This window comes from Acinonyx jubatus, chromosome B1 (assembly GCF_027475565.1).
Source record: "Acinonyx jubatus isolate Ajub_Pintada_27869175 chromosome B1, VMU_Ajub_asm_v1.0, whole genome shotgun sequence".
NCBI classification, from domain to species: Eukaryota; Metazoa; Chordata; class Mammalia; order Carnivora; family Felidae; genus Acinonyx; species Acinonyx jubatus.
The window spans coordinates 148,603,109-148,623,040 of NC_069382.1; positions in this window are offsets into that span (position 1 = coordinate 148,603,109).

Consider the following 19,932-nt stretch of genomic DNA (forward strand, 5'->3'; position numbering starts at 1 on the left):
TTTTAACTATTTCTATTCAGTGTCCTTTTGAACTCTGGTGGAGACCACTTGCTGCTTACCTCAATGTGTGTTTTCACCATCTTTTGGCTTATCCTTTGTTGGACCTAATGTGAAAGAATAAAGACTACATTTTTTAACTTTTCTTGTATAGGAGAGATTATTTAATTAATATCTGGTCCCTGAGATATAAATAGGAAAGTATATGGTTCAAAGAGATGTTCTTTTTTTAATGCTAAAAATATTTACTTTTTCAAATTTTTATTTAAATTCTAGTTAGTTAACATATAGTATAATATTGGTTTCAGGAGTAGAATTTAGTGACTCATCACTTACATGTCACACCCAGTGCTCCACACAAGTGCCCTCCTTAATGCCCGTCACTCATTTAGCCCATCCCCCAACCTCCAAAGAGGTGTTCTTAATGAGAAGAAACACATTCATCTTTTATCCCTTCCATTTTCTTATAGACTTGTATTCAAAATTTATGCTTGCATATTAGCATATTCATTACACTAAAAAAGCATTTTGTCTTTATTTCTTATAAAAGTAGAAAATATAAAGTTATATATATGCATACACACACACACACACACACACACACATACATACAGAGATTAAGAAAATAAAAACAAACATAAATCAAAGGAAAGAAGCCAACATTTGATTGTTTGAAATAACATTCGTAGATTCACAGCCCTCTTGGGAGCTTTCTTGGTGTTATATGACAACAGCCGTCTTACTCAGAGCAGGGAGAGACCAAAGAGAAGCTTTCCACTCCATGTTGGTAGGTGGCAATTTTAATAATAACCAAGGGAATTTACATAAGAGTCTTGTCTAGGGTGACAGCAAGGGGAATGGATCCTCACACCTGCCCTCTAAATATTAAACACTTAGAAAGAGGCCCTAACTCGGCTTAGTCACTTATACCATGCAGGTGTTTTTAACACCACATTACTATCTCAACTCTGTGTCCTTGGAGCAGCCTCTGGGAGTGGAAAAGGCTACCACTGTCCAAGGACAAGGGAAGGGGTGAGGAACCTCCAAAGTGCCCAGGTCCAGCTCACAGGTCAGTTGGACCACATCTTTTTTGATAATGTTCTCCAACACATTATTAAAATTGATAAATGCTTACCACGACTGTTATGATGAGAAAAAAAGATAAAGTATTTAATATCAGGAGTGAAATTAATATTCCTAAAAATCTTCAGACATCAAAAGATATTTAAAAGAACATTATAAATAACTGGATGGCAAACCTTTGACAATGTGGATGAAATGGACAAATCCCTAGATAAATACAACCTAATAAAGATGATAGAAGAAATGGAAAATTAGAATAGTCTGATGTCTATTAAAAGAATCACTTCTGCTATAAAAGACTTTCCACATGGGGCACCTGGGTGGCTCAGTTGGTTTAGTGTCCAACTTCGGTTCAGGACATGATATCATCATTCCTAAGTTTGAGCCCTGAATCTGGCTTTGTGCTGACAGTGTGGAACTTGCTTGGGATTTTAACTCTCTCACTCTCTCTCTCTCTGCCCCTCCATGCTCTGTCTCAAAATAAATAAACTTAAAAAAAAATAAAGATTTCCACAAAAAATAAAAAATAAATACAGAAAACAAACTAAAAATTTGAGATTTTTAAGCACAGATTAATTCAATTACAGTTTCTTCCAAGCTAGTGAACTGTCCAAGATTTTTCTGGGGCAATGGGAGAAGAGTTTAGATTCTTACTTTATGTTCTTGTAAACCAGTTATGTATCACCATATTTCTTTTGTTCATAAATCTGTCTCACTGTGTGTATTATTCTGTTAATTTTTTAAGGCCAAGATTCTTGTGGGAATAACCAATGTATACAGCAGACTGCTTTGAACAAAATCTAGCTTTATGCTTTGGATTCTAAAGTCAAAAATATATTTAGATATTTATGGAAAAAATAATGTATTAATTAATGAATGAGTGAAAATAACATAAAAACTATCTGCAAGAAGTTGTGAGCATTTATTTCAGTTGATTATAGTAGGCCACTGAGATTAGCATTTTGAGAAGCCAATGTTGAGACAAAGTTGGTAGGGCAAAAGTTCTACTGAGGAATAAACTTGTAAAAGGAGAAAGAGAAAGCAGCATGGTCAAACAGAGGTACTGTCAGATCAAGATGTAGACCTAACAGAGTATCTACCAACACAACCATGAACTCTAAAGAAAAAAGCCTGTTAGACAAGTTCTGTTGACTGGGATGACTGTGTCACTGCACTGCCCCCTTGGTCAGCCATTGCATGGGTACCACTCTAAGATGAGCTTAATATTGTCTGCCACCGACTTGATCAGTCATTGGCCAGAGGTTGTCCCTGGAAAATCATGGCCTTATCTTGAATACTGAAGAACTAAGAACTAGAAACTGCCAGATTAAGCATATTATTTGCAGCTGAGCAACAGGTCCTGAATTATATAACCCAGATCCACTGTTCTATGCACATTAAAAAGAAGAAAAAGCCCCTCTAGAGTGATTATTCTTTCTGAGGGAATATTTAGAAGTGGGATGTTAGTAGGATAAACTTCAGTGCTCATCACTGTAGTTGGTCTCAAATGCTTAAATGGCACTTGCCATCTATCTATTCTACTTATTCTTCCAAATTTAGCTCACCATCAGCTACCATCTTTATTGGTTTGTTTAGTGGTGTAAAATAAACCTTCATTTCTGAGAGATCTGAGATCCTGATACCCTTCAACCTCTCACATAAAAGTTGCTGCGCTTGTCCATTCACATATTGGCAGGGAGAACCAACAAGAACCCAAATACATTAACTGAATTATGCACATAATCTATACTTCCACTGTAAAAAAAGAGCCCTACTTCCTCCTGTAAATTATAATTATTTACTCCTCCCAAGATAGTGACCCCTCTTGTGTACTGCTGATTGGACATAAGGATCTCACAATGACCAGGTGATAGTTATTTCTGGTAATTTGGTGACCCCCATGAGCGTGTGCATTCTTTGAGGAGCAGGAGCTCTGATCATGCAGGGCCCAGAGTTGGAGAGATGGGAGGCACAAAGTCTCCAAGTGAATCACTAGAAAAAATGGTACATGTGCTGACCACTACTTCTGCTCCTTTGTTCCTGGACTCATGTATCTATCTTCTTTGGGGCATAACATCATGTACAGTTCTCTAATCCAATGTAGACACATGCCCTAGAGTATGACATCTCATCTTCTAAGGGTACTGGCTCTAAACTAGCTTTACTTTCAATGGGTCCTCCTAGTGCTCAATCGGGTTAGTAGATATTGAGTGATGTGGTACGTGATAGGATCAAAAGATTCCACAGTATTGAATCTACTGCCACACCTTATTCCCTGTAAAATGGTTTCTCTATTCAAATGGTATATTGTATAGGATTCCTTTCATGTGGTTCAGGCACTCTGAACATTCTAAGAGAGTGATGCTAACTGAGATTTTGAAGGCAGTAAAGTCACATCCATATGAAGAATATGTACCCATTTCTGTGAAAACAATTCAGTGACCCTTGATGTTGAAAGAATCTCAAAGAACTCATCTTGCCACCAACTGGCTAGTTTCTCTTCACAAAGAATTCTATGATACTGGGAAATCAATAACCTGCTGCCAGACAACCAGAGGCTGCAGTTGTTGTATTGTCCTCGTTATGTGAGAGTCCATGATGTAGGGCTTATGCCTAGCTTCTGTCACTGTCACTGTGGCCATTTTGTTTGTGTGCCCATTGTGTCAGCACTGGAATGTGTGCTGAAAAATGCTAGTTAATATCAACTAGCTAAGTCATTGTGCCTCCTTGAATGTGATACTTTCTGGTGGGTTTTAATATATGATTTAAAGATCTTGGCACTTTGTGCTCACTTTCATATGTTTATTCACATGCCTCTAAGGTGGGCCTTCTTTCCCATGTTCTTTCGATCTTGCTCCTTTCAGGCTTCTATCTGGCCAGGCTACTCACTACTGCCCAGGGGCCCTATGTATTTTCTTCTGAGATTACTTTGTCAATTGCACAGCGTGAAAGATCAGATGAAAATTCCAAAGCTCCACCCACCATGAACACTTTTACTTCATTGTCTTTCAAGGCTACTTACATGCAATGCTATAAACTAGTCATTCTCCATTTTTGGTTTATATACAATTATTGAGAAACTCATGTATAAACAAAGCTCAGGTTTTTGTTTTTTGTTGTTTGTTTGTTTGTTTGTTTTTTCCATGTGGAACCACCAATGGAGTTTGAGGGGCACTTATGCAATCATGCTATGTGACATGGAGGTCACAGGAAGGACATGCGGCATGGAGTACTACTTGCTCATGTAGCTTATTTATACTCTCTGTCCCTACTTGTGCTTGGTATTGAGTATTCCATTTGTATCTGATGAATAATTGCTGCAGGACCAGCCCAAATTCATGACTTGATGGTTTTAAAAGGACTGGGATCATGGTAGTCAGTTCCAGATCTATAGCCACTTGGTGTCCCATGGTCAAGTATTCCATTTCTACCAGTGCTCGGTCACATGGCAGTAGCTATTTACAATAGAAACATAATTCTCTACTACAAATTGCATAGCCTTGCTCTAGGGGTCTATTTTTAGTCTTTCTCTAGGGCCTGCCATAAATACCACACAGGATGTTTTTCAATAATGACCCATGCAACACAGTATCACGTTCTGATGGAGCATATGACCTAGGGGGCAAGACTGCTTGGATTACAAACTGGGAATATCACAGAGCTTTCCCGTCACCTGGTATATGAGTAAGAATAGCATTCTCATATATAAAATATTATTTTCATAAGGTGTAGGGATCAATTAGGCATTGTGCCTACTTCTTTGTTTAGAGGATGTAAGGTGGTGCAATTTGTCTTTTAATTTTAAAGGGATATCTGGAATGCTTCTGACCAATAAATCTCTAAATAATTTATTGAAGTGTCAGGTCCCTGAATCTTTGTTAGAATTAATCCCACCCTTTGAATCAGACAAGTCTCAAAAGTCTTCCATTATTGTAGCTACCTCTTGTTCTTCTGTATAATCAGTATGAGGCCATCAACATAGTGGATCAAAGTGATGTTTCTTGTAATGTCTGGATGATCCAGATTCCTTTGGAATGTGATTTAACTCTGTTTATAAGCCTGATATCCACAAGAAGAGGAGGGAGTAGCTCATGAAAGGGGCACCTTTTACCTTGGTGAAGAAAAGTCTCTTTATTAGCTTTTCACATAGAGGAGAGTGAATCAAAATCTTTGAGTTATCCTTATCCTAAGTTTTAGTGGCTTGACTTTTCTGAGTAAGAGACCTGATCTTGGCATAACTGATTTGCTTGGGCCAAGCATTCAATCATCTTGCAAGTTCAACACTCTATTAAATCCTGGAGTTTATGTTCATAATTTCTCCTTACCAATTGCACAAAATGGGATTTTCTTGTAAAAAAAACTCTCTTAATCTCACATTATTTTCACTTTCCTGTTAATTGCCCAGATATTTTTTATCCATCTCCAGGGAATCAATATAGACATATTGCTTGTTAGAGGAATGCCATGTTTGGCAAAGATGGTTAGGCTCTTATACTATCACCCATTCAGTGCCCGTAGAAGAGAAGCACCTCACCAATGAGCTGAGGCACATACTGAGGATGTAGGCTGTGGAGTTTGTAAGCTAACCCCTCACCTGTAGCTGGGCAGTGAATTCTGGAAAGGGTCCTTGGGAAGCCCAAATAAGTGTCTGCCACATAAGTACTCACAATGTTCTCTAAACCAAATATTTTTTTTAAAATGTTGCATTCTTTAAAATTTAACTTGAATTAAAGGCAAAGGCATATTATCAACAAGATCAACATAGTGTGAGTTTGGGGGAAATACAAAGACTAGACAACAATAAAAAAAAGCTTTCAACAAATTTTAGTGTTATATTTTTACTTTTGCTAAAATTAGTAGCAAAAAATCCTGCATTTCTCTTTGTCAAATTTAACACAAATCATTTACTGATATCACAAAATATATTAAATTTTTTTGTAATACATTACAAGTATTAGATTCTAAATATGTGAATTGAAGCATGTAACATAAATAGGAAAATACACTCTAATGAGCATTAAATTCTTTTGCCCAAAGTAGTGGTTAAAATGTAGGACAGGTTTATATGCACTTCGTCCCTCAGCCCCTCTTACTGCCCAATGAAATGTTCTCATCATGGGTTCCTAATTACTGCAAGGTTTATTTAGGGGTGGTTATGTCTGGGAATACTTGATTTTTATCCCTCTGGTCTTTGAGGAAGAGGCTCTAAGTGGATTTTTAAATCTCATGGTGGGCACTTATTATTCTTACTGCATTCAGTAAAACAGAGCAGGGAATTAGCCCCTGTCTCCTGTTTGGCCTAGGACTACATAATAAAAGCATTCTATTATAAAATTCACATTGATTTTACATAGAGCTTTTCTATTTAAGAAAATTAGAACCTAACATTGAATTCAAAAGCTCATTATAGCTTTAGGGAAGTTGAAGGTAAGCTAAATTTCCCTTTGCAATGGATTTTTCTTATGACAGTTACCAAATTTAGGTTAATATTTTACACGAACATTTGCATTTGCTGTATAATCACTTTTATTCTATGTTTCTCCTATTAATCTCCTGAGATTGGGTAATAGGAGCATTATCTTGATTTTTTAGTGGAGAAATTCAAGTTGGACAGAAGCTGCTGGCTTGTGACACTCCAGTAGCACGTTATCAATAGATCTAAACTGAGGAATTAGAGCATACAAACGAGAGCCTTCCTTCTGACTCTGTTCCCTCACTTTAATGTAACTATGCAACTCAGGGAATATTAGGGATTAATGTCAATTGCTCACATTTGAATTCTATGTCTTTTCTTATTCCCCTCAGAAATTCTTTCATCTCAGCAGCTGTAGATTTTGCGAAGACAAGAAACCCAGTTCATTAATTGCCTTAGCTCTACTGTCCATGGTGAGTTAATGCTACTTGAGTGTTTCTGAGAGCCAAACACCTACAGACCTCTGTGGAAATGATGGGTCATTAACATGTTTAATTAATAGTTTTAAAATGTTGGCTACTTACATAAGAGATTGGCAATGGAGCCTCTACTTTAATTGGGCATTTACCACATTATAAATTGTATTTTGTTCATCAAATAGCTTCTGAAAGTAAAAATCTACTCATTTTAGCTTATCGTTGTGTAAAGCATGAATTTATCTTCATACAAAATGCCATAGTATTTCCTAAGCCATCGTTGGTTAGTATGTCTTTTAAGACATTGATTCCAGAGGGAAGTGAGAGTGTTTCAAATTTATATATAACATTATTGCTTTAGTACTGAATAAATCATTTCTGACAAGGTGTCTACAACATAATAGAAAGCAATTTCACTGTGAGTTTTAACTTAAACATTTGCAACAGTATCACATATTTTAGATTCCCAGTTACATGTCATGCCTTACATATACATATTCTCTATTATAGCAGAAAATAAGTATATTTTAGGTAGAATTATTATCTTAGAAGACCATGAGCTCCCTTGCAAAGAAGAAATTGGAAGGGTAGTGTATCAGAAGAACGTGGACAAAGAGTAGGGACATGAGTAGCTAAAGAAAAGAAAAAGAAGAGTGTATACATTTCTAACTAAAATTGATATCAGACAAAGGTAAATGAGGTGTTCTACACTTTCTCTCTTTCTCTTCCTGGTGTTCCAAGATCCAGAGTTTCCATACTCCCGTATTGATTGGGTGAAAGGAAAACCTACCACTTTTTTTTGGTAAATTTATGGTATCTTTATAAAAGTATTCCATTTGCCACATTTTTGGGGGGGGTGGAGAAAAGATATGTGTGCACAAGTTTTATTTCTTTTTAACACATTTTCAAGCATACTTATTGATGTTTAATATGCATGCCAGAAATTTTACTAATTTGAGCATTTAATTTCCTGATCTTTCACATACTTCTGAGTATGCTCTCCCTATCATGTAGAAATCATATTTACTGTGAAGTTTTTATCTCACCTTTCATTACACAAGTGATCATTTTTATATGTTCACTTATTTATTAGAAAATAAACTACAATTCTTTATCTCTAGATTTCATATTTTCTTTCAATAAGACTTCTTAATACTTAAAATAATTTTAAAATATGGAATTTATATTTTTATGTTTATTAAACCAAGAAAGGGAGGGGCAGAGAAAAAGAGAGAGAGAGAGAGAGAGAGAGAGAATGAGAATCCCAAGCAGGCTCCACACTGTCCGTGCAAAGTCCAATGTGGGGCTCAATCCCACAAACCATGGAATTTCTTTTCTCTAAATTTATCACTTTTCATTTTTCCATAGACTAAATATGAACTGAACATATATTTTAAAATTTCAGAAAGTTGAGAGTACACAATATTAATCATTTCCTATATCCAACCCTATAAATTCATTTCTTACTTTAGCTAAAACTTCTACTTGAGGTATACAGAGTAAGTCAGGCTAACTACAGCCAAGTCTAAATCAGAGCAGTTTAATATTTCTTTCTACATCAGAAAAATATCCTCTTAGATACACCTCTATAGCATTTCAGGGATTACTTTGAATTAATAAGTACAGTAATGTATTTCCTTGCTTCTTAAAGAAAATATAAATTTTACCTATCTTTGCCTTTTTATAAAATAAAATATACAATCACTTGATAAGCACATAAAACATTTCATAAGTCCCATTTCTCCTACCCTTCTAGACTCACCTGCTATGGAGTCTCCATAAGAATTCATTCATCAGTTACAAGAAGCAGTTTATTATTCCTGAATTGTTGCCATACTTGATACCTTTTCATGTGCTATTTTATCTACCAGTGATCCCATTTTCCCCAGAATTCACTGGATTCACCATTTTAGATATGATACAGGTGTTTTGGTTGGATGCCTTTTTCTATGCTCCTATAGCATCCTGTTTCTGTCTCTCATATGATAATCATCATAATATTAAAAATGATAATGTTATGCCAGGTTCAATATCCACAGCACATAATAGCATATAAGCAACTAATGCACTATGTCAGCATTAATAAATCTTTACTATTAATTGGATGGATATATAAATTAATCAGTTATCAATGATGAAAATTATCTAAGATATGGGGGAAAGATATAATAATTATCATTCATGGAATATGTATTTTGTGTATTAAGTTTTAAACATCCTTATAACTCTAGGAGGAGGAAACTGAGGCAAAGAAAATTAAATGACTGGTCAAAGGCATCTAACTAATAGATAGGGGAGTCAAAATATGAACAGAAGAAGGATCAGGGCATGTGTACTCAGATGTGGATAAATACAGGGATTTATTTACAGCAATCAGAAAAAAAATAGAACCAAAATAAAATATTAAAACATATATACTCCCTGAAAAAAAAAAAACAAAACAAAACCTTGATATGTAAGCTCCAACAGATCCTCAAGTATCTCAAAAATCTTATACTGTTTATTAGCTTTATAATTTTTACCTCATAAGTCTGAATTATGTCATAAATGTCTTAGCTATTCATTTCTCTCAAGGATTTGTTGTTTCTAGAGTATGCTTCAATTTTGTACATTATTTTTTAGACCTAACATAAATTTATAAGTTTTCAATTAATTTTTTGGAAACAAAGAACATGTTTAAAGTATCCCCTTAAAGAAGTACCTTACGCAGTTATCAAAGATATGTCTTTGTGGAATTTCCTGTGCCCTTGTGGATATTCCCACAAGGATATTCCCTTGTGGATATGCCCTTGTGGAATTTCCTATCTGTGTGTGGGCTGGACCTAGTGACAGGTAACCAATAGAATACAATAAAGGTAATTTGGATGCCCTTCTATGATTAGATTACAACAGATTTTGACTTCATCTTACCTGAAGACTCTTTCTTAGTGGCTTTGAGGAAGCACACTGCCACTTTGGAGAGGTTCACCTGGCAAGGAACAGCTGAATGTTGCCAACAGCTACTGAGTGAAAATTGGAAGTACAGTCTCCTCCACTTGCTGCTTCCGATGGGAGCACAGACCCTGGGCCCACATGGTGATTTCACCCTTGTGAGTGACTGTAAAGCAAAGGACCCAGATAAGCGCTGTCCAGATTCCTAACCGACAGAAAGCCTATCTGAGATAATCTATGTGTAAGTGTATGTTTTGCTTTCAGTGATTACGTTGCATAGCAATTTGTTACACAGCAATAGATAACCAATGTAAGAAGTATTCACAAAAATTTATATATATAAAATTGCTTACCTGAAGGGATTTGGTGTGTTTGTTCAAATCCAAGGCCAGGAGCCTAAATTGGAACATTTCATAAAAATAATATGTATATTAGTTATTACTGAGTCTTTTAAGCTTAATTTGATCCATAATATAATAATTTTGGGTAGCATAGCTTTTAAATTACATTTCACTTGAAATCATATGGTATAAATATCAGTTTTTATTTTAGATAAAACCATAGATCATATTTTTCTTCTTGTTTTTTAAATAACTAAATAACTACCTTGGATTTCAGTTAGTTGTGTATGCAGATCAATTTTAGTACCAAAACTTACCACTTTATATCATTTTTAGTAAACTACAATGGTCTACTTACTTGTCTATCCAATATGACCCTTCTCAGGCTATTATTTACTTTGCCAGCTTTTCCTACAAATAAGAAAAGAAAGATGGGAGGTTAACATTTATTGGCATCTGCTAACATTTTATTTCATATTAATATTCTTTGAGGAAAAGTAGGTTTGAATTTAAAGGATACATTATATCACCCAGAGTTTTTGTTTTTTGTTTTATTTTGTTTTTTCCTCAAATCTGCATTCTTTGTTCTAATAGAATGAGAGGGAATAAAGGTTCCTATACATATTGGAATAACCTCCTGAGAATGAAGCTTCTCAGTGAGATTTCAATAAGATTTTCATGGCGGGGGGGGGGGGAGGCACTGGGCAACTATGGAGAGTAACCGCAGACATTAATCTATAAACATTACATGGTGTAAATAAAGACCTTAAGTTATTTTCACTTTAATGTGTAAAGCAAATGAAAGGACAATTCTGGCACCTCCCAAAGGAGAAAGAAAAAAAAAAGAAAATTCCGTAATCTCAGACATTAGAGAATGCTTGAGATTCTATTTGCAATAAGATTTAAATAATTTTCTCAACTTGTAAATGACATGTTAAGCATAGAGTTCTGAGTGCATAGTGCAGAGAATGGAATCTGATTCCCTCATTCTGATATATGGCAGCATGTGACTGTGAACAAATCATTTAACCTCTGTTGTGATGCACTGGTGTCTATTTAATGGCTTTCAAGTAGAAGAGAAATGGGTTAGACAAGTTCATCACTTAGGCTATTTTTAGCTGAATGTCATTTAACTGATAAACTGAATTTTATTCCCATCACTAAGGAAAGTTAGACATTTTCCTTCTCACTATTTTTGCCAACCAATCATTGTTATGCTTTCTCCATGAAAACTGGAAGTTATCAATAAGGACTAGAATACTAGTATTTAATAGTCACTTTAATAATGTTGGCTTATTGGTGAAGCAAACTTGTTAAATATCTTCATTTGATAACTTAGAAAAACTGAGGAAATACTGTGAATTTTCCAGGGACAAAGAACCCTAAAATTGGTGTTCAAACTCAACGATAGCATCTGAGTATCATGGTTGATGACATGTAAGTTCAAGTGCTCTTAGCAAAACAGTTTAATATAAATTTAGAATACTGACTATTGAGTCATAAACATGGACATTATTCTCAAGTTCTTCAAGTGATGAAAAATAATTGTTGCTAAAATAGAGATGCATCTTAAAGTCTATACATTTATCTCTTAGATATAAGAATTAGCCATTTGAAATGCCTAAGTAGTTATGATTGTCAGGATTCTCCAGGAAGCACAGCAGTGAATGTTGAAGAAATAGTACCCAATCACTGTTACTTTGTGAAAATTGGTTCAAGAGAATGTACACAAAAAAGCCCAGGAAATTTCAGCATGGACTGATCTACTCTGAAGGCAGTTTTTGCTTCTTCTCTAAGACTTCTCTGCAAATGCAACTGCCTATCAATACACTTTATCTTTGATGTTTATCTTTATGACTTCATGGATACTCTTAACTTGGAATTTCACAATCATTTCCTTAAATATACAGAAAGTGAATGAACTTGGATTTTCTCAGTAAAGCATATGCTATATTTTCTAAATGCCTCTCTAATTCTTTCTCTCAGAGATTTGATTGTATCCTAACCTGAAGTTTATTGTAACTGCAGCAAAATACTACCACCATTTTGTTGACCCAATCAAAGTCCTAGCATCAACTCATCTTAGGCAACATAAATACAACTAAAACATCTCCTTAATGGAGAGTTTACATTTAAGCCTGTATGGAAACCACCTTTAGCACATTTATGATGATTACGATTGGGTCTTACACAAAGGAACTCCCCATGAGTGTTTGGGGATTAGGAAGTGGGCTAGGAAGAAAACCAAGGCAGACTGCAGCCACCTTGTGTAATAGAGCAACATGCAGGAGGCTCCTAGGAGGCACTGAGTGTATTGCTTTGTGTGGTGGAGGTCGCACAGTGTTGTATTCCCATTACTATTCTCATCACATAGAGATATAAAGATAATTGGGTCTCACATATAACTTTCTAAGCCTACGTTTCCCTATATGCAGAATATGGTTATTGGTTCTATGTTTTCTCACAGAGCTGCTTTGCTCATTAATGAGATCATGACTACCGCTTCCTTTGAGCTCTTTGAACTAAGGAACTCTATAAATAAAAGACCCTATTATTTTGCCACTCTTGTTACTCACTGAAGAAACGTTCCCTGAAAATACAGCCTTTCACTTGCTCTGTGTGTAAAATCTCGGTTGCCCGCAATGGGAGGGTTTGTGTGCCATAATTACAGGAATCTGCCTGTTCTGCAGGGTATTGTACAGTTGCATTCCAAAACATTTTAAAGAAAAGAGATGCTAACACCCACCCACACTTCACCTACACTGCAAATGCAGAACACTGGCTCCAGATGTCTGCAGTTTGCTTCCAAAAACCCTTCCTCTCAGGATACTCTGAAATTTAAATGCTAAAAAAATGTCCCTGAAGAGTGGCTATTAGGGTTTTATCAATAACTCTATTAGTACTTTTAGGAGTCTTGACTATGTTTTCATCAGATTTTATTTTAGGGGCTTGCTTTTTTGTACTCTTTTGAATAGAGAGAGATTAACAACATTGGCACTGCAATTAATCCTGACAGGCCTAAGAGCTTTCTCCTCATTTTCCCTATTTTTCTTTAGTTTATAAAAGACTAAATTGGTGATGAATAGAGACAAAACAATAATGCTTATTCATGTAGTTTTTTGCACCTCCAATGCTATTATACTATATCATGAATACATTTTATTATGGTGATTTAAGTAAAATTCCAGAAGATAATTTAGCAATGTGCAAATGATGCATATCCGGTATATTTCTAAAAATTATGTAACACTAAGTATAGTCCATGCCACAAGAGACTGGAACTTTAAATTATTTTCATCTAATATTTATATATTCCATGTATTTAGTACTATATCATAGCTTTGAGCTATTTTTTTCTGTAAATAAGATCAGTTAATATATAAAATGATATTATTGATATCATTTGCATTATTCTAATTCCTGGAAATTTGTGGTCAGGATTTATTTATGTATTCTCCCTATGCCACTTATTGGCTTAAGTGTTCTAAGAAGGGTTTCCTTTATCTCCATAATTTCAGTATTTTTTCCTGTAATCCTTACTATTTAAAATGTATTTTACTTTATTAAATCTTGTGATGTGGAATCTGTAATGAGCTACAACTTTTGTACAAGAGCTCATTTATATGTGAGCACACTGAAAAACACTTGGAAATAATCAGCATTCTAAAAACCAGTTCCTAAAATCAGACAACTAGGCATCCTGCATTCAGTCCATCTGTGTTTGATCTCTAAGCTAAAAACTCTTCTAATAGTCACAAAAGTTAACAAATGTGAACTATTAGGCAGTAACAGACACAAAGTAAAATCTAATCCATTTTTACAGAAATATAAGAATCACATCTTAATGTTCCTTGAAAATGCTCATATTAAGTACCTTCATTTTGTAGAATCTGTTTTTGCATGTCGGCTTTTCCCCAACTCCTTTCTCTTCATATTACTGTTTTAACTTTACTTGAACAACTTTTGATATTATACATTTCTAATAATGGGAAAATAATTAAATTAAACTTGCTTCATTTCATGATCTTCTAAATACCAAATAAGCACTTAAAGCCCACTAATTTTAAGACTTTTCTAAACTCAGTATTGACGTACATATGCAATATAAAATAATATATATACAATATATGTTCAATATAAAAATATGTAATATAAAAATAATGTATATAAATAACATATATGTATATTAGATCTGTAGTCAATAAAACCACATTGTCCAGTACAGAAAAATGCTGCACAGTCTGAGTTATTGAAATACTTGTGTTTGTGTGAGTATGTGAATGCACTCAAGCATACTTGCTTTAGTACGTATATATTTTTATAAATGTTTATTCATTTTTGAGAGAGAGCTTGAGCAGGGCACAGGCAGAGAGAGAGGGGACAGAGGATTCAAAGCAAGCTCTGTGCAGACAGCAGCAAGCCTGATGCAGGGCTGTGATCTGTGAGATCACAAACTGTGAGATCATACCTGAGCTGAAGTCGGTACTCAACTTGCTGAGCCACCCAGGTGCCCCCGATTTGTTTTGCAACCAGTTTTGCATATATATGTTTTAAGTTCTTACTTTAATTCCACTTAGTTAACATACCAACTTATGTTAGTTTTAGGTGTACAATATAGTAATTCAACACTTCCATACATCACCCTGTGCTCATCTCCAGAAATGCACTCCTAAATCCTCATCACCTATTTAACTCATCCCCCCACCTCCCCTCCTCTCTGGTAACCATAAGTTTGTTCTCTATAGTCAAGAGAACTTGGTCTCTTTCTTTCTTTCTTTCTCTCTCTCTCTCTCTTATTATTTCCCTTTGCTCATTTGTTTTGTTTCTTAAATTCCACATATGAGTGAAATCATATGGCATTTGTCTTTCTCTGACTAACTTATTTTTCTGAGTATTATACTCTGTAGTTCTATCCACATTGTTGCGAATGGCAGATTCCATTCTTTTTATGGCTGAACAACATTCCATTCATGTATAATATGTAACACACACACACACACACACACACACACACACACACTGGAATATTCTTCATCCAGTCATCAATCAATGGACACTTGGGCTGATTCCATACCTTGGCCATTGTTAATCATAGCGCTATAAACATAGGGGTGTATATATACCTTTGATTAGTGTTCTTGTATTATTGATTTAAATACCCAGTAGTATTCCTGGAACATAAGGTAGTTCTATGTTCAACTTTTTGAGGAAACACCATACTGTCTTCCATAGTGGCTGTACCACTTTGCATTGTCACCAACAGAGCACAACTTATTCCTTTTCTCCACATCCTCACCAATACCTGCTATTTTTTGTGCTGTTGATCTTAGACATCCTGTTAGGTGTGAGGTGGTATCTCATTGTAGTTTTTATTTGCATTTTCCTGATGAAAAGTGATGATGAGCATCTTTTCATATGTCTGTTGGCCATCTGTATGTCTTTTTTGGAGAAATGTCTTCATGTCTTCTGCCTATTTTTTAACTGGATAATTTGGTTTTTGGGGTGTGAGTTTTAATTTTTTTTGATGTTTATTTATTTTTGAGAGACAGAGAGATGGCGTGCAAGTGGGGGAGGGACAGAGAGAGAGAAAGAGAGATACAGAATCCAAAGCAGGCTGCAGGCTCCAGGCTCCAAGCTGTCAGCACAGAGACCAATGCAGGCTCGAAACAAACTGTGAGATCATGACCTGAGCCAAAGTCGAATGATAACTGACTGAGCCACCCAGGTGCCCAGGAGTTGAGTTTTATAAGTACTTTCTCCGTTTTTGTGGGGAAGGGGAGGAGAGGACCTAGGCTAGTGGCAGGCTAGACTTGGGTCACAGGCTATAGTTTGCTTACCTTTATGATATATATCATAAATATATAATATGTATATAATATAGTGGATATATTAGTGGATAATATAGTGGACTGGGGACCAATGGGTGAGGAGGTATGCAGCAGAATGCAGGCAAAGAGCAATTTTTAAACTCTGGCTTAAGACAGACCTGTCCTTCAAGCTCAATTATTCTATTTGCACAGTGCATATAGCAGCTGTTATGGGCTGAATGTGTGTGCCCTCCCCCCCCCCCTCAAATTTATATGTTGAAGCCCTAACTTGCCATTCAATAGTATATGAAGGTGGGGTCTTTGGGAGGCAATTAAGTTTAGATGAGGTCATAAGGGTGGGGCTCCATGATGGGATTAGTGTCCTTGTAAGAGGAGAAAGAGAGATCAGAGCTTTCTTTTTTTCTCTCTACTATATGAAGACACAACGAGAATGCAAAGATTGATTGACAACCCAGCAAAAGGACCATTAGTAGGAATTGAATTGGCAGGTACCTCGATTGTGGAATTTCCAGCCTCCAGAACTGTGACAAATAAATGTGTGTTGTTTACACCACTCAATCATGATATTTTTTTATGGAAGCTCAAGCTAAGACAATAGACATTCAAAAATATAAGAGAATGTTTACCAGATAATCAGACTTTGATCAAAAATTGTCATTTCAGGATACAATGATGACTTCAGGAATAAGGGAGAAAAGATTGTAGGATAGATCATTCTTTCTCTAAATATTGCCTCTGGTCCCTTCCCTACTTCTCTCCTCCCAGTACTCTAGTTACCCAGGTTTATAGGTTTTTTTTTTCTTTTTCAGGTTTTTATTTAAATTCCAGTTAGTTAACATATAGTGTACTATTAGTTCCAGGTGTAGAATTTAGTGATTCATCACTTACATACAACACTCATTGCTCATCACAACAAGTGCCCTTCTTAATACCCATCACCCATTTAACCCATTCCCAACCCACATCTCCTCCAGTAACTCTCTGTTTTTTCTCAGTAAGAGTCTTTTCTGGTTTGCCCCTCTTTTTTCTTTTCCCCTATGCGCATCTATTTTGTTTCTTAAATCCAAGTATGAGTGAAATCATATGGTATTTGTCTCTCTCTGACAGGCTTATTTTGCTTAGCATAGTACTCTCCAGCTCCATCCATGTCATTGCAAATGGGAATATTTCATTCTTTTTTTATGGTCAGGTAATGCTCCATTGTATATATGTATATATCACATCTTCTTTATCCATTCATCAGTCGATGGACATTCAGGTTATTTTCATAATTTGTCTATTGTTGACAATGCTGCTATAAACATCGGGGTTCATGTGTCTCTTCAAATCAGTATTTTTGTATCCTCTGGATTAATACCCAGCAGTGCAATTGCTGGATCATAAGGTAGTTCTATTTTTAACTTTTTGAGGAACACCTATACTGTTTTCCAGAGTGGCTGCACCAGTTTGCATTCCCACCAACAGTGTTAGAGGGTTTCCCTTTTCCTGCATCCTCACCAACATCTGTTGTTTCCTGTGTTGTTAATTTTAGCTATTCTGATAGGTGTTAGTTGGTCTCTCCTTGTAGTTTTGATTTGTAATTCTCTGATAATGAGTGTTGTTGAGTGCCTTTTCATGTGACTGTTAGCCATCTGTAAGTCTTCTTTGGAAAACTTTCTATTCATGTTTTCTACCCATTTTTTAACTGGATTATTTTTGTGGGGGGTGTTGAATTTTATAAGTTCTTTGTATATTTTGGATACTAATCCTTTATCAGATATGTCATTTGCAATTTTTTTCTCCCATTCTGTAGGTTGCTTTTTAGTTTTGTTATTTCCTTTGTTGTACGGAAGCTTCTTATTTTGATGTAGTTCCAATAGTGTATTTTTGTTTTGGTTTCCCTTGCCTCAGGAGACATATCTAGAAAGAAGTTACAAAGGCTGATGTCAAAGAACTTACCGCCTGTGTTCTCTTCTAGAATTTTTATGCTTTCAGGTCTCACATTTAGGTCTTTAATCCATTTTGAGTTTCTTTGTGTGTGAATGGTGTAAGAAAGTGGTTCAGTTTCATTCTTTTGCAGGTTGTTGTCCAGTTTTCCCAACATTATTTGTTGAAGACAGTCTCTTTTTTCCCATTGGATATTCTTTCTTTCTTTGTCAAGGATTAATTGATCTTATAATTGTGTGTTTATTTCTGGGTTTTCCGTTCTGTTCTATTGATCAATGTGTCTATTTTTGTGCCAGTATATTACTGTTTCTATTACTGTTGCCTTGTAATATAACTTGAAGTCTGGAATTGTGATGCCTCCAGCTTTGTTTTTCTTTTTCAAGGTGGCTTTGGCTATTCAGGGTCTTTTGTGGTTCCATATAAATTTTAGGATTGTTTGTTCTAGCTCTGTGAAAAATTCTGTCGGTATTTTGATAAGAATTTCATTGAATCTGTAGATTGCTTTGGGTAGCAGAGACACCTTAACAATATTTGTTCTTCCAGTCCATGAGCAGGGAATATCTTTCTATTTCTTTGTGTCATCTTCAATTTCTTTCATCAGTGTTTTATAGTTTTCAGAATACTGGTCTTTCACCTCTTTGGTTAGGTTTATTTCTAAGTATCTTATTACTTTTGGTGTAACTATAAATAGGATTGTTTTCTTAATTTCTCTTTCTGCTGCTTAATTATTGGTGTATAGAAAGGCAACAGATTTTTGTACATTGATTTTGTATCCTATGACTTTACTGAATTGATTTACAGTTCTAGCGGGTTTTGATGGAGTTTCCTGGGTTTTCTACATATAATATCATGTCATCGGCAAATAGTCAAAGTTTTACTTCTTCCTTACCAATTTGGATTCCTTTTATTTCTCTTTGTTGTCTGAATGCTGTGGTTGGGATTTCTAGTACTATGTTGAATAAAAGTGGTAAGAGTGGACATCTTTGTTTTGTTCCTGACCTAAAAGGAAAGCCCTCATTTTTTCCCCATCAAGGATGATATTAACTGTGGGTTTTTCATAGCTGGCCTTAATTATGTTGAGATATGTTCCCTCCAAACCTACTTTATTGAGGGTTTTTATCATGAATGGATATTGTACTTTTTCTGTGTCTATGTAAATGATCATATGGTTCTTATACTTTCTCTTATTGATGGTATGAATCACTGCTGATTCATTTGTGAATATTGAACCACCTTTGTAACCCAGGAATAAATCCCATGTAATTTTAGATTAGAAATTCTTCTAAAGTGATAATATTAGTTCATGTTAGCTATATTTTTGAATAATTGTTTTTATTTTTCTGAATAAAAAGTAATACAATTCATATAAATTTTATACATTTCTGTAATATGAAATGCATTACAGAAATATTAAATGGGAATTTTTCTCTATTGATGTGAAATGTCTTTTTTTTAATATAGTAAATTCCAAAACAGGTATGTTTGTGTTTCTTATTTCCATACATTTTCTCTTTTTTACATACTTATTATCAATTTGCAAAATTTCAGCCTTGATTTCAATTGTGGGATGTTCCTATGTAAGAATCAGAGGAAGTACATTGGATTTAACATAGAACAAATTCTGGAATTACTCTTTCATCTCCAAGAGTAGGTAAACAGGTAAACAATCAATTCCTTAGAGAAACTAATACCATTTACCCTTACCTTGTTCTCTTCCATTTTCTAGGCCTAGAAGAAACAGACTTTTCAGCCTCCTCGTAGCCAGATAAACCATGTTACCACTTCTAGTCAGTTAAATGTAAGCAGAAATGACACGTGATACTTCAAGTTGAGATTTGTGAGCCAGTGAAGAGAGAATAGGGAAAATGGGCTCAGGTGCCAAAATTGTAGATAGAATTGGCCTGAATCCTTATGTCACTGCATGGAAGAGGGATGTC